Below are 24,466 nucleotides of genomic sequence, written 5' to 3' on the forward strand. Positions count from 1 at the left end.
CTGTTGTCACCTTCTCACCAAGCTACTTAGCGATGGTCTTGTAGCCCATTCCAGCCTTGTGTAGGTCTACCCTTTAAGAGAGTGCTCCTAATCTCAGCTCGTTACCTGTATAAAAGACACCTGGGAGCCAGAAATCTTGCTGATTGATAGGGGATCAAATACTTATTTCCCTCATTAACATGCAAATCAATTTATAACTTTTTTGAAATGCGTTTTTCTGGATTTTTTTGTTGTTATTCTGTCTCTCACTGTTAAAATACACCTACCATTAAAATTATAGACTGATCATTTCTTTGTCAGTGGGCAAACGTACAAAATCAGCAGGGGATCAAATACTTTTTTCCCTCACTGTATCTTCTGTGGAAGGGACAGGACTAAAAAAGAATTGACCAATCATTGCATTCAGTCCAAATGTAATGATAGGATGTCCTTCCTGTCTGTCAATCTATATTTGCATACCACCACGCAACTTGTTCGCGCAGACAATCACACGTCATCAGCGCGGGAACCTTGACGCTGTGTAGAGTGAGTGCAAGATTGGAAGGCGAGCCGCAGCTACTACTTTTAAAAATATAATAACCGTAAATAAGTTGTTACCATTCGTTATTATTGTAATGTCTAACCTGTGAATGAGACATGAGGTAATCTGAAAGCGTTGCGATCGATTCCACCAACATGTCTCTCCTCCTGGCACTGAGACTCTGCTCTGTGTGTGTGTTCATGTGTGATAGAGGGGGCGTGGCTTTGGAGACACCTCTGAAGCGAGGGCAGGCTCTATGCTTTCAAAACAAGCTTGCTAACTGATGGCCTCTCAGGATTGCATACCCTAGCTTTAATGGGTTCAGTAAGATCATAGCCTACTTAACATACTATCCAATCGCCAGTTAGCACTAAATCAGTTTACTATAAGTAAACAAAAACTGATGGCACAGTTCAGATATCAGATCCTCTTTAAAGCTAAACCACTAGCAATATTGCAGTTTCAGGTCTCAGAAAAGACGAAAGGTGACATCAGAATTTTTTTGGGTGGAAAGGTCAGCCACCAGTTGTAGCAATGAGCAGAAGGAGACAGCAGAACAAAAGGAAATAGATAGAGAGCAAGAGAGAGATGAAATTCATCATGGAGCATCAGCCAGACAGTCACAGGGAGAGGAAGAGAGCCCTGAAGACTACAAAGCTCAAAGCTCAGACAGTCAGTGTGTGGAGGTAAAGCCACGAAAAGACAGCAGTGCTTCATGTGAGCAGAGTTTCTCAACTCTAAAGGTAGTCAAGAATCACTTTCCTTCTACAATGGTTGAGAATAGATTAACAAGTATAGCTATACTAAGTATAGAGTCAAAACGTGCTAAGTGTCTTGATCTGGATGAGTTTGTGAGACAATCTGCTGTCCAACATGGCAATTGCCGCATTGTTCTTAGTTAGCTCCATGACCTGCTGGTAGATTTCCTATGCTGCAACCTAAACATATCATAGCCTCTATCTATAGTAGGGCTGTAATGGTGTGCACTGTTTTAAAGGAGGATAATTTCAGTTTTATATGAATACATGAGAAACACAACTGTGACTCGTTTTTGCACAAACCCTGTTTTGTATAATTAATGTGATTTTTTTTAGTGGCCTTTTCTAGAATTACTATAATATATGAACTTGTTACCACTACATACATGTTAATGAAATTATTATTCAGATTGTTATTGTTATGCTGCTGTTATGTGTTATTTTTTTGTTATGTGAGGCAAGTTCTGATGATCTCTTTGTTTAGTATTTGTAGTTATTACACCTTCTGGCCAATTCCAGTAAATATTTCATACAAATGCTTTGCATTTGTTCCTAATTTCCCTTGTTCCTACTCTATTTATAACCTCAGTATATTCAGTGTTTGTGTATATTTCAAGCAATATAAGGCATTCATTTTCAGGATGCATTGATTTATGCTTCTGCACTTGGCAGAATAATATAAACAATGTCTCAAAGTAAAATACTGCATCTTTTCCCTCAATGCTTAAGTACATATATAGTACTTAGTATCATAGTGGGGAACTCCCAACACTCATAGAGATTTTGCACACTGGAAAGGCTTGTACCAAACTTTGAACACACCAACATCAAAGTGTAGAACATGTATGATATTTATTAGCAAGACATTACACTGTCCATTTTCAATAGCTGGATTTGTATAAATAAAGTGGACATAACCAACAATAGAATGATATGCCACCCTTGAATTTCAACTTGCCACCCCATGTAAAATTTTCTAGAAACGCCACTGATCCCAGAAGAAAGACCAATGCCCCATAATTCTAAAGCCCTCTTCCCTACACCAGGATTTCAACCATGTGTTCAATTTTCTAATCTCTCCCTGCCCTGGCACGTGGTAACGGTAGTATTTCGGAGAAAACTACCATGGAGGTTCTACTCTTTAGTTTGTTACCTAACTCTTGAAATTTGTCTGGCAGAACTTCTGGCCTACTCTTTCCTATGTCATTGGTTCCAATGTGGACCATGCCCATTGGATCCCTCCCGGCTTTGGCCAGTAGCCCGTCTACTAGTTTAGGGAGATCTGCATCCTGAGCACCAGGCAGGCAAGATACCATGCGGGTCTCCTTATCACTAGAAGACACTGTGTGATCTACGCCTCTAAGAATCAAGCCTTCTGCTATAACAACTTCCCTGTTGTGGGGGGTAGTGGGCACTGTGGTGCTCCGGTGCTCAACTGCCCCTCCATTACCCTCTGAGTATCACGATTCAACTTGGTGTCCAGCAGTTAGAACCTGTTGGGCATTTCTAGCCCTTGGGTTGTCTCTTCTAAGGGGTGTTCATGCCATTTTCTGCAGTTACGACCTACTGTAGCCCAGCTGTTCACTCTGTTGCAGCATGGGAAAAGCATATTGTTAGATAATGCATGTTTTGGAGGATGTGTGTATGTTGGCTGTGTATGGTGTGAGGGCTATATATATATATACACCGATCAGCCATAACATTATGACCACCTGCCTAATATTGTGTGGGTCCCCCTTTTGCCGCCAAAACAGCCCTGACCCGTCGTGGCATGGACTCCACTAGACCTCTGAAGGTGTGCTGTGGTATCTGGTACCAAGACGTTAGCAACAGATGTTCGATTGGATTGAGATCTGGGGAATTTGGGGGCCAAGTCAACACCTTGAACTCGTGATTCATCAGACCACCTTCTTCCATTGCTCCACGGTCCAGTTCTGATGCTTACGTGCCCATTGTAGGCACTTTCGGCAGTGGATAGGGGTCAGCATGGGCACCCTGACTGGTCTTTGGCTAAGCAGCCCCATGCACAACAAACTGCGATGCACTGTGTGTTCTGACACCTTTCTATCAGAACCAGCATTCACTTTTTCAGCAATTTGAGCTACAGTAGCTCGTCTGTTGGATCGGACCACACAGGCCAGCCTTCACTCCCCACGTGCATCAGTGAGCCTTGGCCGCCCATGACCCTGTCGCCGGTTCACCGCTTTTCCTTCCTTGGACCACTTTTGATAAGTACTGACCACTGCAGACCGGGAACACCCCACAAAAGCTGCAGTTTTGGAGATGCTCTGACCCAGTCATCTAGCCATCACAATTTGGCCCTTGTCAAAGTCACTCAGATCCTTACACTTCCACATTTGTCCTGCTTTGAGGACAAAATGTTCACTTGCTGCCTAATATATCCCACCCACTGACAGGTGCCATGATAACGAGATTATCAGTGTTATTCACTTCACCTGTCAGTGGTCATAATGTTATGGCTGATCGGTGTATATATACACTCACCTAAAGGATTATTAGGAACACCTGTTCAATTTCTCATTAATGCAATTATCTAACCAACCAATCACATGGCAGTTGCTTCAATGCATTTAGGGGTGTGGTCCTGGTCAAGACAATCTCCTGAACTCCAAACTGCAAACTCCAAACCGGTCTGAGTATTTCACAATCTGCTCAGTTACTGGGATTTTCATGCACAACCATTTCTAGGGTTTACAAAGAATGGTGTGAAAAGGGAAAAACATCCAGTATGCGGTAATCCTGTGGGCGAAAATGCCTTGTTGATGCTAGAGGTCAGAGGAGAATGGGCCGACTGATTCAAGCTGATAGAAGAGCAACTTTGACTGAAATAACCACTCGTTACAACCGAGGTATGCAGCAAAGCATTTGTGAAGCCACAACACGTACAACGTACGTACAACAGCAGAAGACCCCACCGGGTACCACTCATCTCCACTACAAATAGGAAAAAGAGGCTACAATTTGCACAAGCTCACCAAAATTGGACAGTTGAAGACTGGAAAAATGTTGCCTGTTCTGATGAGTCTCGATTTCTGTTGAGACATTCAGATGGTAGAGTCAGAATTTGGCGTAAACAGAATGAGAACATGGATCCATCATGCCTTGTTACCACTGTGCAGGCTGGTGGTGGTGGTGTAATGGTGTGGGGGATGTTTTCTTGGCACACTTTAGGCCCCTTAGTGCCAATTGGGCATCGTTTAAATGCCACGGCCTACCTGAGCATTGTTTCTGACCATGTCCATCCCTTTATGACCACCATGTACCCATCCTCTGATAGCTACTTCCAGCAGGATAATGCACCATGCCACAAAGGTCGAATCATTTCAAATTGGTTTCTTGAACATGACAATGAGTTCACTGTACTAAACTGGCCCCCACAGTCACCAGATCTCAACCCAATAGAGCATCTTTGGGATGTGGTGGAACGGGAGCTTCGTGCCCTGGATGTGCATCCCACAAATCTCCATCAACTGCAAGATGCTATCCTATCAATATGGGCCAACAATGCTTTCAGTACCTTGTTGAATCAATGCCACGTAGAATTAAGGCAGTTCTGAAGGCGAAAGGGGGTCAAACACAGTATTAGTATCGTGTTCCTAATAATCCTTTAGGTGAGTGTATATATATATATAAATAATCAGAGAATACTTACTGTTTGTCACAGCAACTAGGAAATGCATTATAGGCTACTAGCTTTTAGTGATTTTAGTGACTTTATTAATGCAATGTTTGCTGCCTTTTTCTTATTGCATCCTCTTTCATACTGGCTGCAAAATTATGGCTTGTACCCTTTCACACAAAAAAAACAAAGAAAGACGATATTAACGCAGTAGTCTTGCAAACGAGATGCTACAGAAGCATTTGCATTCGGGAGCAGAAACACAGACCGAAATTCTGGACGTGTTTGTAAAAGTTTGATAATTTCCCCATTTTGCCAGTTTCCTTCCATTGTGTTTAATGGGTTATTGGTTCTATGCCGGTTCTAAGGTGCCGGTTCAGTTTGTACTCACTACAAAGAACAAATAGTCAGGAGGGAAACACAATCTAGGGTGTTTTTTTCGCACTCTCACAAGTCAACAGGTTGTATTGTTGTGTGTTTTTGTGGTGTGGTCACTGGACCCATTTGAACCAGTGAACCCAGTATGAGACTCGGCTCTCGGTTCATGGTCGTGTAACGAGAGGCATGTGGGGTCTTGACATATACTGCAACAAAGTTCAATCATCTAAATAAATGAGGGGGAAAAGCATGACATTACTTTGTGTTTATATCTATATCTATACCAAAAGTCATGGTTTGCAGGATAAGCAGTTTCGAAAATGGATGGATGGATGGAAGTCTTGGATTGCAGATCTGCAATTGACTGATTGCTCAAATCAACTTATTATATTTTTCATTTTTTTAAAGTTTGACATTACTGCCTTAAAATCAAATTAAATAACTAGACACAAACTACCCTCATTACTCACTGTTATGTATTCTAAAAGATTTGCCTATGTATAGAGATATTATATATGGTATATATGGTATATAATTTCTGACATATGTGTGACAATAGTTAGCATTAAAAAAACACCCCTATTCTGATTGGTTACAACACTTAGTTGTACTGTGTTGACAAAGCAAGGACGTGACGTGTCATAAGCCGGCATTCCTAATCCTGCTCCATTCAGACTAAAATGCTGGCATTTAGGCTAGGTCCAGAGGTGGAGAATTGCTGGTGTCGATATACCAGCTTAAACCCTTTCACACAGACCTTGTCGGCAACAAAATTCTACGAAAAAGGCAGCATACATTTCTGTGTAAATGGGGCTTAATAACATAAGTAAATTAGAAGAATGTTACTGGTTTTCTGATCTACCACTCACGTTGTCTATCAAGCCACTATAATATAAACAAATACAATAATAATTAAACAATTAATATTAAAACTATTAGCTCAATTAATTAAATATTCCCTGGTAATTAGGGTCTTTGTATTGTCCATTTTACAATCAGAGTAAGTGTGAGATGTAGTCTTTTGTATTGTCTATGCTAATGTCTTCCTGAAAGAAATACACGAGCCAAAGTCTTACAAATGACATTGGTTGCACTATTAACTCAACAACTGCGCATCTTCTGATAAACTCTGATGTTAGGGCTGCAATCAATGCACATGTCCCTTGCATAACTTTTAAACTGTTCACCTGTCACCAAATAGCATGGCTGGCAGGGGCCAATACACAGGCATTACAAGTGAAATTCACTGAATTTGACAACAAACCTTGAAGAATAAACCTTATCTATGTAACCAGTGTTGTCAGACATAAACCCAGTGACATTATTAAAATCAATCTAACATTTACTTGTAATTCTGCTTCAATGGTTTGTGGAAAGAATTGCCCCAGTTTATTACAAGGTCTATGAGGAATTCATGAAGCTGTGGCTTTCTCTGGTTTCATTATTTTTTTAGAAGAGAGATTATTGAAATAAAAGCCTTTGTCAACTCAAACATTACTCTGTTGCCAGCATCTTTGTTTTCTATCACTCCCTTTTAATAATGCAATTACTTATTCGTCAGTGTAGACAATACATATTTTTGACATATTAAATAGTCATTCTGTAATGAAGCTAAAAGTCTCAAAGGCCAGGGATGGATGAACCATTATTGTTGGTTATTTTATATTTAGTTAGTGGAAGTAAGGTCTTCAAGAGTTAAACTGCACAAACAGCAACACATGCCTGTGGTTGCCTAGAAACATGTCTCTGTGGGTGTTCGCAAATTTTGTGCAGCCAGAAACACCTAATATTTAGATGGTCAGAGGTGGTATGAAGCCAAGGATCTCCAGCTTTCTAAATGATCTCAGAGTTCAGCACAGGGTATGAGATCTCAGCTAACGCAGTAAACCACAGTCAAGCTTTAGCCACAAGATTCAACATTAATCCTATTGATTGCATGCCCTCAGTAAAGCCTAGTCCTTTCCTAAGGAATCCACAATACATTTTAATGTAACTCCCTTAAGGGTATAAGGCAGCCAAGTAAATGGAAAAGGGTCACATTTCCAGTTTCAAAGCAGCTTAACAGCAGTTTCACCATTTCTCTAATTCCAGGGACACTAGACATTGAAACCGAAAGGATCAAAATGTGTGGTATGAGGCATAAACAAAAAGCATTGTTCTGTAAGTGTCCTATGCTGAGAAGGGCAAGGTCACAGGACAGCTTACACATTCTTCCAAGGCCAGGATCTGTGGTTCCCCGTCTGCCTGCAGGTGCAAGAGCACTGTACAGGCTTCAGAAAGAAGCTGTTATCACACAAGGGTCCCTGCAGCAGTACATTTTCAAGGGGCTCTGAGGTCTAGCTCTATAATAAGGAAAGGAAACACAAGCACTTCTAAATCTGTTTTTCTACACATATTTTCAGAGGCTGTCCCAATTTTTCAACTGTTCAGTCTGGCACAATCTGGCACAATCTGTTCAGATATCTTCAGTTCTCCACATGTTAACAGAATGGCCATACCCCTGGATGCATAATCTATAAACCTGAAAGTGTAAGTCAGTGAGTGTATAGGGTTGTCAGTTTCAAGGTGATACAAAAGTTCAAACCTGAGATGTATCCAGAATAAAATAACATGTGAAAAGGTGAAAAAGTATTTCTTCATTGTTTGAGCTATTACTGAAAAATGACATTGACAGTACCATTGGGGTGGGGTCACAGAGACCCCATGGTACCACAGCAGGGTTAATTAAATTGTTCTCTTAAAGTTGAATATATTAAATGAGTGAACGGACAGAAGACAGAATTAAAAAGACACCCCTTGAATACATTTTGCATTTAAATAATATGAATAGTTCTTAAATATGCAGAGGGAATGTTTTTATCCTTCCCAGGGAACATTATTATCATGTTTCACACATTTAGGATGATGGTGACATTTAACTGTATATTGCAATGAAATGGCAGACATCTAAATAGCAATAACTTACTAGTACTAGGAAAAAACACTTACAGAAAAAAATCCACTTGAGATAGTGGACAGCTACTTATGGCCTAGCCATACATCTGTAAAACACAACAGCATTGTATAATATGACATTGACAAGATTGGTATGTGCACACAAGTGCACGGGCAAAAATATTAATGTTTAACAGCTTTATTTGCTCCAATGAAATGTTCATGCCAAACTGGGGTTTAAAATGTGCATTGCAGCAATAAAACATGTCTGTATATTATGAAAGCTGTGGTTTTAGAGAGAGAATATTAGCCTGCTTCCTTGGATCTGTGAAATTTCACTGTGTATCACTGGGAAGTGTTCAGTAATCTGCTGCATTACTACAGTAATTTTCCTTACCTTCATCACTGAGAGCATGTGCTATCTGAGATTTAAAATATTTAAATCCACAATCTGTCAGCATTATGAAGTTAGCGGATACCCATGACACCACAGGCCCGTTTGTCACTCCATTTTCATTTGACAGATTCTTACATATCTCACTGCCCTGACCCAGTTCTTAGAGCCTGTGTATAACATGACTTTGGGCATGCTTCTATTCATTTTTAAACAATAGCCTAGGCTTACATTCCTGTGGTTCAGCACCCTGACTCCTCTGGCACAGCTGTCTTTGAGAAAAGCAATTATGCTTTGAAACATTTCCACTTTTAATTGTGATGAGCATGTTTGCAGGTTTTGGTTATGTCCTGAGGTGATCTTGCTCAATTGTTTTGACAAATTTTGAGACATGCTTTGTTCACACTGTATATAAGGAAATACATCCTCAGTCCTACTGACAGTCTGGGACGGCCTGGCCTGCAAAGTCTGCCTCTCAGAAGAGACACCCAAACACACAGCAGGGATACCAGGACTATTCTGCATAGCCTGCTGCCTTCTCTGACTCTCATGAACAACTTATTTGTGAAGACATAAAGGACTTTTTGTTCATGATCTGTTTTTGCTTGCTGCAAATATTTCTGTTAAATTGTGTACTGCTATGTTAACTTCATGATTAACAATACAGAAAACATATAGTAAAATAATATAAAAATGATAATAAACAATACAATTAAAATATTGATATATAAATATACAAAAAATGCATAGTCAATTATTTCAGATTTAACTTTCATTGATAATAATGTAAATATTATGAAATATTAAATAGCATAGACTATGTAAGATGTAACCCATTGAAAAATTCATATTAATCGATTACATTTTAAATCAATTCAAATATGCATTAGCATGAACTTAATCATTTAGTTCCTGGATGTAGTTAATTTGGGAAAAAACTTTTAAAATTATATTTCAACATAACCACAAAAAACAAATAAGGACATTTAATGATAACAGATATGAAGGCTTTCATGTAGCAGGCAGTAGCTAGCTACACATGTACACATACCTCTGTGATGTCTTAATACTGCAAGCTTTGACTAAGCTGCTTGAGAGCCTGTCCCATGGGATCAGTGATAGCCCATGGGTTGCACAGTTCTCATGCTAATATATGCAAAGTGACTTTAAGGCCATTCTGTACCCTTACAAACAATCAAAAAACATGAAACAAAACACTTTAAATGGAATGAGTATTACTTTAATCAAACTGAGAGAAAGCCAGCTGGTTCACTTTTGTATTTAAAAATGGGTTTCACACCCTATGGGAATGCTGGTAATTTGATTTCCTCTGTACATAGTAGAAGGTGTCTGCTACATAGAAAGCTTGGTACAGTACAAGTCTGTGTATTACAGTGAGGTGAATGACAAACAAAGACAAAGTGCTAGGTAAATCAATACATATTAAAATAAACCTTGCAGTTTGTGTTGTGCTGTCAGTGAGTATTATTTCTCAGACAGTTTGACTATTTTTTACAAATACTTTAGAATTCCTTTGCTACTGTACATACCATTATAGCCAAATCATAAATAAAGATGATACAGTTGTGTACTCCAGCTGTCTGAACTCAAAAAGTAATGCTTATGTGGTTTTGAATTCAATTAGACAGTGTCTATGAATGTTTACCTTACTTTTAAAATCTTCAAAGACCCCAACATTGACATTTCCCTTCATTGCCCTTCATCCATAATATTCTCTTTACTTAGAGCCTTTTAGGTATATTTATTAAGGGAAGTATTAATGGATTTATTAATTGATTTTAACACAAAATACCACTGGAGATGTTTGAGTAATTTATATACACAACAGGAGCAAAGGTTCTCAACATTCATCAATGTCTATAAAGGAAAATGTTCCTTCAAACAAAGTAATTCCCTATTGCTACATTTTATTTTTAAATATATTTTTTAAGGATTTTCCTGGATTTAAGGATTGAGTTAATTTACAGTCTAGTCTTTCTCCTAAAAAGGTTGTATTGCACTTCTACTGGGTTAAAAATAATGGGATGAGCTACAGATTGGGAATTTCGCAACTAAAACAACGATCGTCGACTGGATCCAATCCCTAACTGAACAGATGCAAAGGCTATTTTATTTATCTTTGTAGATGCATTCTACAGTGTTTTGATTTGCAAAATACAATACTCATGGTGACACGTTGTAGCACACCACATGCTACATAATGTGGGGTAAATTGCACCCACCTGTCCCTTTAATTAAGGCAGTAGCCTGGCCAGGTACATTATTCTTTGTTTGTTCAAATGTATCCACCCATTATGTAAACTCACTCTCCCATTGGTCCATTCGAATTCCTATCTATCCTATCCCAAGGATCCTGTGTCTCCAGCTGATACACAACCTTCTTTGTAACACAGTAAGATTTCAGTATCAAAAACTCCCAGTAAACTCTAATCTATTGAACAACCTCTGTGGTTTTGTTTTATGTTTTCCTTTTTTGTACTCTTGTCTAAGGATTTGTAGATGTTGTCTGTGTTACCTGTTTAAGTTTAGGGTTTTGGTGTTTTAACATAGTAGCTTTTTCCTGGGACACATTTCTTCCTCAAAGGACAGCCCAGTACATCCACTCAACACTTATTTCAATTCACTCAATGTTTTCAGCAATCTTCAGGCACTTTGCAATATAACTTCAACTTCCACAACCATCATTCAGGGGACAGTCAGTGGGAATATTGATTTGTCTGCTGGACATTGTTGGTGTTTGTGGATTCATTGTTTTCAGATTAGGACACTATTTTGCTATGTGATTTGATCTCTTTGGAGTTGATACATGATTGATGAGCTTATTACATTTGTCCTTTGGTCTGATTTTCATCTTGCATTAACCAGTAAACCAGTTGATTTGCACTTGTGCAATTTGCACTTTTTATATTTTGCTCTCGGTTTACTCACACTTTTGCATCCAGAAGCCTTTGTTTATAGTGAACCATTACAGAACTAAGTTGTATGTATAAATATAACTAAATAATGTATAAGTGATATATATTGGTTGCTTTGGAAATGGAGGAACAGAGTGTGACTTCATTGAACCTGAAATTCAAAGTAGAAATGGCAAAGAAGATGGGACAGAGTAAAGCTGTTCAACACATTCAAATCACTAGTGACTGTTGTTAGGCTATGTTATCTGTATAGACTGGATAAATAAAAACATGCTAAAATATTGTACTGCAGACTCAGGCAGTGTGACATAGGGGGGCTCAGAGATGGCCATTGTGAAGCACAGGCCTGCATGTTATTGTCTCACCCCAACTGCAGGGGTCAGTGTTACTAATGTTACACTTATCACAGAATACAGTACAATACAACTCTTTCAATTAGAATTTATGTAGGTATGTATTTATTAAAGTAATCCCAATAAAATCTCCAAATGTAAATAATGGAAGTGTGTTGAGTTGATTCCCATCCACACCGCATGAAAGTTCTGCCTATAATGCTTAAGCAAATAAAAAGAAAGTTGCCAGTTTCAATCTATTCCAACTGACAGCAAACATGGTATAAAACTACATCACGTCAAGAGGATAAAATCACTTTTAGTGCATTCCATTTCACCCTTCCGCCCCAGTGGGACTCATGAGTTGGAGCTTCCAAGTCTGCTTACATAATGTCTATTACAGTCCCTTTAACACACTGTCACAAGCTTTATTAATTCATTCACAAGAATAAAATATTCACAGAAATGTAGTCCATCATTAATAAGAGAGAGAACCTTCCATTACATAAATCTAGCATTTATAATACAGTTTTCAAAGTCCTGAAAAATAAAAATATCAAAGTGGTTCATGGATATAAAATAAATACAATTCCATTCTGATTCCAGTTAGCCATCGCCGTTGTTTTTACATTTCTCATATTATTATTACTATTACTATTAATATTAATACTACTACTATCACTACTACTACTACTACTACTACTACTACTACTACTACTACTTCTACTACTACTACTACTACTAATAATAATAATAATAATAATAATAATAATATAATTTAAGCAATTAGTGCCATGATTACAAATTATATATTTTTTTCTTTTAACAAAGCCTAAGGAAGAAAGAAAGAATATCCATTCCTTACTTCTATCATGAATATAAAAATACATTTTCCATCCTTTCCCAACCAGTTCTTGTAATTTTACAGTGTGAGTTCTGGTGAAGTGGAGTGGAACAGTGATGTTCTGAGACTTCAAAAAAAACAGAGCATGGCACTGAAGCAACAGCTCAGCTGACTGATCCTGCCTCATTGAGATCACACCTAAGATCTGAACAGTTCAGCTCTAAAATATTTAGAACAATCTTCTGCTTCTGATTCTCTCTTCATTCATAGCAAAATATTTCCTTACAAATTTGGGGTTTCTGTTCTGTTCTGTTTCTGTTGAATATAAAACTAATTCCCAAACCTGATGCAAAAATAACAAAAATTGTTAGAATGTCATTCTCGAGTAATTTCCAACTATAATGATATTGACATCTGAAGGAATTTTGAAACAGTTACAGTGCCAAGAAATCTAGTATTGCATTACACTCAACTTAATTTGTTTGCATCAGTAATTGTTCTTAAAGTCCAGAAGAGTCAACTTTCACCTGGGAGATGCAATATTGCTTGATAGCATACCTTTAAACAAGAGGCATATTTGTGCAGCTGTTTTTCTGCAGTTACTGTGTTTTACACTGTTGTACTGTATCCTGTTTCACTGTACTGCACTTATTGTATTAGGTTTCCAATGCTGTAACACCACTATATACTATGTAACTTTTTACAGTTCCTTGGAGACTTAAAACAAATATTATTATTATTATTATTATTATTATTATTATTATTATTATTATTAGTTATATGGTAAATCATATTTTAAACTTCTACAAAGTACATTGTTTATGTCAAATGTATAATTTGAAGTATACATTTATATTTAAAAATTACATTGAAATTTACTTAATATTCATGTTTAATGTTTCTACTGGTATACATTTTTCAGACGTTTCTGTGCGTTTTGTCCCCCAATAATGGCAATAAAAGAGTCACATAACATTTTACTTATCCTTTGAATGAAAGATTTAAATATTTTTTTCCCCACTGAGCTTATCTAATGCACACTAAGGTACGCTGCAGTGCACTGCACTCACAGACACCCCTCTCTTTGGATGTCTTGTCTCTTCTTCAGCAAATTATTTTTTAAAACATTGACGAACAATCAAGACTACTAACTGTCACTGCCTGTTATTAGCCAATCCCAGAGTTAAACATGTAGACGTAACCCAGAGTTACTGCCTGATCTGGGAACAGAAGAAACCCACTCCAGTGAGATGCAGAGCATCAAACTTCATAGAGAAACAGGTACCATTAGAAGGCAAGTGCTCTAAATAGTAGCATGTCCAAGCTCCATTTCCCCTGGACTGTTGCAGTGCTCTGACTCCTCCCTTTCCTGTTCTTTTTGCTCTGTGATGAGAGCTCTCTGCAGTGCCTGGAGCCGGAGCAGTGTCTCTGCCTTTTCCCTTTCTGCTGTTGCGTGATGTCTGTGGCCTTTTAGTGGCTCATGGCAGCACAATACAGCAAATAACTACAAGGGTCAAAGGAAGAGCTCATATCCCACTTAGCTGTTCCTTCAGATAATTTGGAATTCTATTTTTATACCACGAGCAACCAAAAAACATGATTTAATTTAATTGTTGACATGTTGTAGACCAAATCCTCATAGTTAGACCTCTCAGGTTATTTCAATTGGCATGCTTACACCTTAAATCTTTGGACTGTTTTTAGTACTGCCCTTTAAGATCGTGACAACAAGCAGCTTGGTCTCTGCGTGCTGATGAACATGTAGCGTTAAAGGGTCCGTGATGCGAACGCTTACCCTCCAATCAAAACTTCAATTCGTCTGGGCCCTTACGATAATATCAAACATGTTTATTATTTACGACTAGAATCTGCATGTGTCATGTAGTGTGAGACCGCCAGCAGCCAATGAGAGTTTAGCTGATTGAAGAAATAAAATTCTTCCTGAATTTTATTTATTCAAATACTCCAAATACAAATAGTTGTTTTAGGGCAGGTTATTTAAAAACACCCAAATACAGAGAAAATAATATTTTCAAATACAAATGCCAATTAGTACCCAATCTGTAATTGACCCAGGTCCGTGCAAAATATCGATACATTGGATGGATATAGCCTATGACTGTTCACCTCCAGCTCTTGTAGCAGAGTATAGAGGCCATATTGCCCTCGCTTCCCCAGTCATCTCTTTACCCACATTCTCTTTTCTCTCTCCTTTTTTTGTTTGTCTGCATAGACGGACGCACAAACAGCAAGGGAGGTGAACTAGTTAGTGTCAAGGTCAATGTTTTTTTTTCTTTTTCTCTGGTGTTTCCAAGAGATTTGGGGAGTTTCAAGGCTTTGTCAGATCCCCACAACAGGATTTCAGATCAGTCGTTAAGAGTGTGACCCCCTGTTCTTAATTGATGGTGTAGTGTGAGCCTAGCTTTACATGCAAGATACCCGAGGTGTAAGCAGCACTATTGGCTGTCGGGTCCACCATTGTGATATGTCTCCCCAGGATCACACACATCTAGTACAGGGCAACCACAGACATTTAATGCATCAGCATCTCTCATACAACACATATCAAAATGATTTTCAATGTGGCAGAATCACAAACTTGTTCCTACTCATTAAAAGGACACAGTGATTTTTTCCTCTTCAAAAAGGACTGTTCGTGTCAATCCAATTTCAAGTATATTAATATTCAGCATCCATCAAATAAATAAATTGACAGTTTCATCTTCTTCAGTCAATGCCACAGAATGATGGCAGGGTTGCTGCAATCTGTTCTTGTCCTATAGATCATAAATTCAGCTAGCTTGTATACTAAGATGGTAAAGACAGCCATGTCCTTTGGGAAGTGTAATGCTTTGGCTTTGTTTACATGAGTACAAGATATTTTTCCAGACAAGGTCAGGGAAATGCTGTCAGGAGAAATTTGGATTCTCTCTCCATGCTTCCTTGTAACATCTAGCACACAACATGTTAACCTGATTCTTCTGTGGAGAAGCAGTGTGGTGATGGTAGAAATTGTATGAGAAATCTCTTTACATGGTCAAACTGAAGAGGTCACAGTTCCTCAGTAAAGTTCTCAGGATGAAAGGAGCTGGTGAATATCAGAGTTAAGTAAGGCTTTAGCCTCTGTGATCTTTTCAATTGAGGGTTAATCTCCACAGTCTGATTGGGGATATTACTGAAACATGCAATCAGCACTGCTTCTCACACAAGTTAGGACTGCCTTAAGTTCACACCCAAAAAATAAACAAACAATTATTAACACCTCCCCTCTCAAAATGAGAAAAAATATTGCTGCTCTGACTCCCAATATATATGGTTCTGGACTTGAGAGCTGATTGTAAGCATGTGAAAACAAGAGCTTATTCCTCCACATCCAGGCTTTTGAAAAGAAAATTGGGGGTCAAAGGAAAATATAATATCCGGTTTAAGCCAAACACACACACCTAATTATTTTTGCTGCAGACAGATGGGAGGGGCAAGGAGGGACCACAGAACACAGCCAATGAGCTTTTTCCCATCAAACATTATATAACCAACCAGGATTTGAATCCATGGAAGTGATTAAAACAGTGGCCAATTTTCCTCTTTCACAGGACCAAAATAAACAAAGCAGACGAAGACTCTGTGCAACTGATTTTCTTTGGCAGTCTCACATTTTGTTGATCTGAATTCAAAAACTTCATTGTGAACTCATACAGAGTGAAAAACAAAAAACAAAACAAAAATCAATACATCATCTTTGTTATAATATAACGAAAATGTATCAGAATGTACTTAAATCTTTTCACTAGTCAAACATCAATATTAGCTGTGTCTGTATTGTCCATATTTGCAACATTTATTTTTTGATTATTTAATTCCTAAAATAAATATATTCATGTGAGGCATGGTATTTCTACTCATTATGGAACATGTTTCTGGGACCATGACAGCAATTCACAGTCCCACTGCATGGAAGGTCCCTGTAAGCCTCAGTCAGTTTCATCTAGCTGAGGGACAACTGCATGAGTCACATCCTGCTGATTTGTCAAATATTGTGAAGAAACCAATAAGACAAATGCAGAAGTATCCCCAAAACAGCCAGAAAAAAGTAAAAATAATATTGAATGTTATACTGGCTCACAAGCTTCCTTGATGTAACCAATAAGTTATTTCAGTGCAGTGTACATACCCTGTCAAGATATTTCAATATCCATTAAAGCTTCTGGTGTATAAGGTCAAAACGGTTTGCTGCTTGACCTTACAAACAGGCAATGCTGCTTTTTGTAATCTGGCCTTGCAGACAATGTTTGCAGAAATCTTGCTCCTGTCTGCTTATTAAACTCTATTACCATCAAAAGTGGTAGGATGGAGAGTCATCATTCAGACATCACCCTCTGAAAGCACTGAACTGAATAACTGAATAAATACCTTTCTGACCATGCATCATGCTAGGCAGAAGACAATTTAGAGATAAACATTAGATAAGAATGCATTCATTTAAAATAATGCAGAAGCAATTTGAGGAGATAGGGCATTTGGAATTTCTGGGCATTTTGTGAAGGTGTGTGTGTGCATGTGCGTGTGCATGAGGGGAGGTTACAAAAGCATTGCTGCAGCTTTAGAAATTCAGGAAAAATATCTCACAAAAGCAGTGAGGTGGAAAACCCTATTACATAACTAGGTATTACAGAGAACATACTTTTTAAAGAAGAAAGTGCTAAGTCAGTTCTGACACCACTGCCATCACCACTGACAACTGAACAGTCTGTGCCGCTGCATATTCACCGGTGATAATCTATAATAATATTAACTTTCACCCTGTGTCTGTATATTAAAGGTTATTTCAGTCAAGGTGCTGCAATTCACAAAGAGATAACTATTAGACCCCAAGACCCTTCTACAGAATGCCTTTATATTTAAGCTAAATAGTTTCAGAGCTTCTCCCTGCACTGTGCTAATACAATATCAGAGAGGTTTGGTGAGCCTCAGGCTACAGAAATCAGTTTAATGAAGGTACAGCATTTGACATCATTTTATCTTGTGTCATTTCAAACACAAGCTTTCAAGAATACTTTCCTTTTTAAATCCCTCCCTGTCCATGACACACAGATTTAAAGAGGTCTTTAATAAGTCAAGTTTCATTGCTATTTAAAGTGAGTAAAGTAAAGGATCACATAGGTTTAACACAATGACGGGCTTTAAGACGGATTCCAGTGAGTAGCTCTGAGCTAAATCAGCCTGTCTGTCTGAATACCTGCCCCTCTCCTGAGGAACTGTACACCTGTATAGTTGTGAGCTCTCAGACACATACAATACACAGAGCAGCTCACTACCACCTTACTGGATTTGCAATATCTGCCTAACAATTCAATTTGATGATAAGAATTATACAATTGACTATGGTCAGCAATATTATTAAAATCACACTTCCAGAAAGATTGCAGACATGGTTAAACATGGAAGGACACTGTGTTACAATATTGCTTCACCAACCAGTTGGTTATGTTATGTTTTTTTCAGAAATAGGGGAAACCTCAGAACTCATTAGGCATGCTTACTGGATATCAAACGTTCAAATTGCAACACCAACAGAGTGTAAGGTACAGTATCTAAATGATCAATACATATTTAACATTTATTTTAAAGCTCTACTCAAAGTAAATTAGTAGCTGAGAGCAAATGTTTTTGCTTGAGCTGTGAAAGCTGAAGCTGCCAGTGGCTTTAATTGTGAATAAGTTCTTCAATCGTGTCTCTTCCACACACTCTGCTCTTATATATTTTCTTAACAAGAGAACCTTACATACAATTATTTTATAGAGGTTGGCATAACACTATCCAAGTTATTGTTATAAACACAAACACTAATTTGTACTTTTATATTTCACAAGATACATACAATATAGCAGGTATATAAATCACAATAAGCAGTTTCAATTCCTTTCTACAATTAAACCTATCTGAAAGAAATGTTAGGGAAGGGAGAAGCTGGCAACTGTACAGTGTACGTCCTGTTTTCCCATGTCTGGTGAATTAGCAACAGTTTGGTTTCACACATGGTATCTTTACAGTTACAGAGTGCTCTCAGGTTTCCAGAATATCAGGGGGACCTGAAAGCCTGTCCAGTTTAGAGAGAGCAGGCCAAGACTGGGGAAATAAAAACATGCTGTAGCTGGTATGGTGGTTTGTGCTACTTGCAGAAAGCCTATAAAATAGCAAATGTACCTGCTTGTGATTGACATCTGTTAAGAATGTAATTAAAGTATCTGAAAGTGAATAATTTATCACTGCAACATAAAACATTATTTACATCTGGAGTTGTTAAAAACACCTTCCTACTACCATTCTGGTATCATTCTGGAGAAATCTGGCTAACTTGTCATGTGTATGTATATATGTGTGTGTGTGTGTCTGTGTGTGTGTGTAGGGGAGAGTGGTTGTCACACTTTTTACTCAATCTTATATTTCTCTGGCCCCATACATCATATACCGCTATTTTCAATTCCACATGAAAGAATAATATATTGTGTACAAATGGACATTGTTTAGATCGTCACTCTTCACTTCAAAATTAATTTATAAATGTTTAAATAGACAGTGCGCACTTGTGACATCCAGCCCCGTCATGAGCTTTTTTTTATTGCCTTTTTAACAAACAATAACACAACAAATATATTTTTAACACTATTGATATTTATTTCATTGAACATTTATTGAACATCTATTACTATTTGTAACCACTTTATTCTTTTACTGGGTGTGAGCCGCAGCTAAACCTAGCAATCACTGGACTACACCCTGGGCAGGACTGTGAGGCAGCAGTGCTAACCACTATGCCACTGTGCCACCCATTTATTGATAGATGTTAAGTTAATTACATCTAAAGTTAAACTTTAGTGGTCCAACCACACCAGAACATTAACAATGCCTTGAAGAGTACTAGTTGCCTCTGGTTTCCTTTTTGACAGTATTGGGTGGTGTTTTAAGAAACCTGTAAAACTATCTGAGTTGGCTTGCTATTTATCTGTCCATGACTCCGGCCCGTCAGGTTGTTGCCACAACTAACTGGAAGGCAAGTTTCTGTACTTCTTTTGGAGAAATGCCAAAATATATATCAGACACCTTGGATATATTTACCACTAGCTGCCTCTCCATCTCAGAAAGAAAGATCTGTCTATTCTTAAAGTATCCAAATTATGCTGTTCTTCCCTGTATGTCCTCTACACTGATCTATTTGCAATATTGACATGTGAAAACCAGCCCCAAATTTAATGTGACAACTTGCCTCAACCAGACTGTCATGCTTTGTGCTGACTACCTGACTGCATAGCCTTCCAGATAAAGTATCAAAGCATAACTGAGTTCTTCCTTTATTCAATACAATTTCTGTTTTTTGAATACCCAAATGAACCAAAGTTGTATTACAAAAGTAGTGTGACACTTTTTTGGGTGGTAAAAAACATGACATTTTTGCTCACCTCAATGTTTTGTGACTTTCAGTTGAAATAACAAAATGGTTGACCTCAGATGAAGAAGGCGCACATTCTGATTGTACATTTATGTGTCAGAGCCCTCTAGAGTGGTAGATTATGCTATGTGACAACCTACCCATGTGACAACCAGCCCAGGTCTCCCCTATATATAACTGTTTAAAATGCTAATGATTCTTTTTTTTAACATATTATATCTCAAATTAAAACGTCAACATATATGATGATGATGATGATGATGAAATGATCGCGTGATTTAAAAGGACCTTTTAAAATATTTAAATGTATAGAGAAATAATTAACTTCAATGGAGTATAGGCACTATAGTGATGCTTAATTGTGTTGTTGTTTTTTGTTTTTTTGTTATCTTGCATCCGCTTAGCAAAGCTAGTACTGCCTCAGATACATTACACAATGAACTACTGAGTTCAAAACGAAACTTTATTGTGGTAGATACAGCAAAGATTCGCTTGAAAAACAAAGTGTTGCTGGGAATATTTCCTTTCTGAATTGGGTTTGTGTGGAGCAGCAGGGACCCTGCAAGAGAGCAGTATACGAGACACGAATACAAATAGAAATAAAAGACAAAACATTCTAAGTGCATAGCCATGGAAAATCCTCCGCAAAAGGCAGAATGCGCAACACTTCATTAAAATACACAAGTCACCGCATTCCAGCAGCAACACAAACTCGCCTCAGTGTCTCGCCTGTGAAAGGGCAATGTGAAATTTCAAAAAATCCAATCTCCGTATCTAACAAAAATCACACGGCAATAAATTGCATGTCATGTTTCCAAATATTCACGCCATTGTCACACAAGTCCCATTTTACGTAAACAAACCCTAAAATGACAGATGCGAAGGCCCGGAGTTTTGGTTAAATCCGGTTGCCGGGATAGGTTTTTCCATTGATGGGATATAAAGAATTCCTCTTTAATGTTTCAGCTCAACTGGCACAATTGCTTATTCACAAAATCACCATGACAACTCTGAGGCTGACATTTTTTTTAGCCTCTTCTCTTTGCAATTCAATTCCTTCTGCTAATTCTTTCTCCCACTCGCCTAATGATGGTGTAACCCTTTCGGCGCCGAACAACCCCGTCCAGACCTGTTTTCGTCTGAGGAATTACTCCCCAACAGACGCGTTCGTGTGTTAAATGCTAATTTGAATAAACGAAAAAGACAACAGAAAACTAAAAGAAAAAATAGCGGTGATTGGTGCTGTGTTGTCAAATCGATTTGTAAGCTTTGGTTGCTCACTCGATTGCAACCATGATTCCATATATATAAGCTATATATACATACACACACGTACATTTTTATTCCATGAAACTTCAGAATGTGTGTGTATATGTATATATTTTGTTTTTTCTATTCCAAGACATTTTGATTCCATACAAATTTCAGAATGTGTATATATATATATATATATATATATATATATATATATATATATATATATATATATATATTACATGGAATCAAAATGCAACGTCAATTACAAATGCAGTAACCTTGTAGCTCAGTTACAGAATTGTGTTTAATAATTTACAACAGGTGTTACAGATCCAGATTGCGTTATTAACAGTATAATTTAAATAATGTCAAGAAAAAATGTATGTGCGTGTTGTATGATAAAAAGGTGCAATGGAGTAAGATAAGAGCAGTTCGGTGAAGAAGAGGAGACTATGAATCCACAGCGTTGATGTCGATTCAGAAATAAAAGCCAACGAGGAGCCCCGCCGGCGCTCAGCACCGGGAGCGGACACAGTCTATATGTCGTATACTGTACAGTAGGCTTTTTTTGGTTATGGTGTCTCGGGAGGCATGCGAGCCGATTACTCATTTGGCGTGATATAGAGACTAATTCTTCTGGACAACATAAAGCGTATTTATTAACCTTACACAAACATAAAAATGTCATTTCCGAAGCCCGTTCGGGGAAGACACTTCTATTTCAAGAAGACGGACCCCTATCCTTCCCCATCAGCGTCCCCTTCAAAGCCGGAGACGGAACGGAAGGGATTTTGATTCAAGTTAATTCATGACATCTATTTGCAGCCATGTTTGCTAAATAACCCCTTATTTAAACCAGTAGGTTAACACAGTGCATTTTTATGATTTCTGTACATTGGAATTGTCACAAAAGCAGGGGAGTGTGTCAAAGTTAAACAGTGGCATGGTAACATATATACATGTCTCACAACAATAAATGGGGATTTGTTTAAATTTATTTTTTTATAACATTTCGATTGGGATTCAATTTTATGAAATGTAAACTATTACACAGAGCATTGAGTTCTGCTTAATATAATATATAGTGTATCAGCTGGATGTATAGCCTAGCTGTTAATCTGTTCAGATCTTTGAAGGGTAGCGTTTGAAGACGGTGCAATCACTGCAATCAGTACACAGAGCGCACCTTGTCTCGTTTTCTCGTCGGTTAACCAACATATGCAACCAATGGACAAGTTAGAAGGATGTAAAGATTCATAACTTCAAATGTCTTTACGACCGAGAAGCCTATACTCCCCTCTCCCCTAAAACAGACTTTCTAGCAAAATAAGAATAATCAGCTTTAATCGCACTGTAATAACAAAATAAGTTTGTAAAATAGTACGCCACGTATTTAAATGCTCTCCATTCAATTGTGAAACCAAACTCAAGTCATGCCTTTAAACACAATTCATACACTATCAATATGATATTGCATCGATGACATTAGGCAAATTAAAACTTAAGAAAAAAAATGGAGAGTTATTTTAAAAACCCTCTAAATCGAATCTAGACACATATCTGCTGCTGGCTGCAGCTGTGGAAAGAAAGGTGTATCTGAATCACATTGTAACCGTGCAAATTACACTGGGGTTTCATTCCAGATTAATATCCACATTTTACCAGTTCACCACACGCTGGGTTTCCCCACAATATCTTAAAACACACAAAATCTGACCGAAATGCGACTTACCTGCCTTGGCGAACTATCAGATGCCCCATTCCTGATAAATGTGGAAGAAGACACGTTATTTGATTATTTAAAAATAACCTATAGCCTATGTGTGTAGATAGTCTCCGTTAAAACAAAAAAATGACTTTGATTTTGTCCTTTTTATGTGACACTTATCTCTAAGGTCATCATTTGCGTTAAGGCGCCATCCAAATATTGCTGTTGTAGCGCAGTTTGTGTGATATTAGTGCTGCTGTTATGATGCTGTTATCTCCGGGTACAATCCTCCGTCCTGCTGCTGTCCGTCTCCCCCATCCGTGCGGGCCCGTGTGCGCGCTGCGCGGCCACGGCGGAGTCGGGAGCGCCCACTGAGGCGCGCGTTCCTAAGCAACCAGGGAGCACGCACTCGCGCCCGCGCCGCCCTGCACTGTGAGGCTGAAACGCTTCAGACAAAATTACAACAAAGCGTGTAGATCTTGTGCATTTGGACCTGTATGACATGTTATTATAATTTTTCAAATCTAACAGCATGTATTAATTATTTATATAACAGATAACATGTAATTAAATACAGAATGTCTTCCTTTTCTTACTCCTAAATAGTACTGCTACCATTACTACTACTACTACTACTACCACCTCCACCACCACCACTACTACTACTAATACTAATACTCATAATAATAATATATTTTGTACCTAATCAGCTAGACACACTGATCAGTCCACCCCAACGCTCCAGGTCTGGCAGCATGTGTCACACAGCGGGGTCTTGCAGTGCTTAGTGAACTTTGATCATTGAATATGTTGGTACCTTTAAATAGATTCTGAAACTATGGGATATACTTTACAGGTAATCAATGGCATTCACTTCTGCTGTGAGTTATTTGAAGGTGAACCACACTTTAGCTGTCATCATTTGCCCATTCACTTTCTTTGCTATCTAATGTTTTCCTGCCAATACATTTTGTACAGTCTTTTCAAATGAGGGCTTAAATACTCCACAAGACCTTCAATACTACAGTTACCAGCATAGATACAGTTATGGATACAGATACAAGATATAGACAGATATGTCACAAATACTAAAAGTAAACAGTATTAATGAGGAAATGTGGTTGATAATGCTCTTATTTGCTTATATGTTTGGCTCAGAGTTAAAAAGAACTTGCTTCCAATGCTTTTTCCATAAACTGTAGTATATATTAGGCTTGCCTGTGTTTGGGTAGGTGTGCTTGATAGACTTTGCAGGATCAGCTCTCATCAGACAGGACAGTGTAGCTGAAGCAAAATGGCTATATCTACTAATGCTACA

General features: G+C 38.0%; 1 protein-coding gene across 3 annotated transcripts in view; it reads right to left on the minus strand.

Annotated features, from left to right (window-relative positions):
• nlgn3a (neuroligin 3a) overlaps positions 1 to 23,475 on the minus strand; it is a 242,431-nt gene extending 218,956 nt beyond the window's left edge. For all 3 annotated transcript variants that reach the window (XM_066715389.1, XM_066715388.1, XM_066715390.1), the window contains exon 1: positions 23,173 to 23,475. The gene's annotated coding sequence lies outside the window, so the exon portion shown is untranslated. The remainder of the gene's footprint in view (positions 1 to 23,172) is intronic.
• Between the last annotated feature and the right edge of the window lie 991 nt (positions 23,476 to 24,466).

The sequence above is a fragment of the Amia ocellicauda genome, chromosome 10 (assembly GCF_036373705.1).
Source record: "Amia ocellicauda isolate fAmiCal2 chromosome 10, fAmiCal2.hap1, whole genome shotgun sequence".
NCBI lineage: Eukaryota > Metazoa > Chordata > Actinopteri > Amiiformes > Amiidae > Amia > Amia ocellicauda.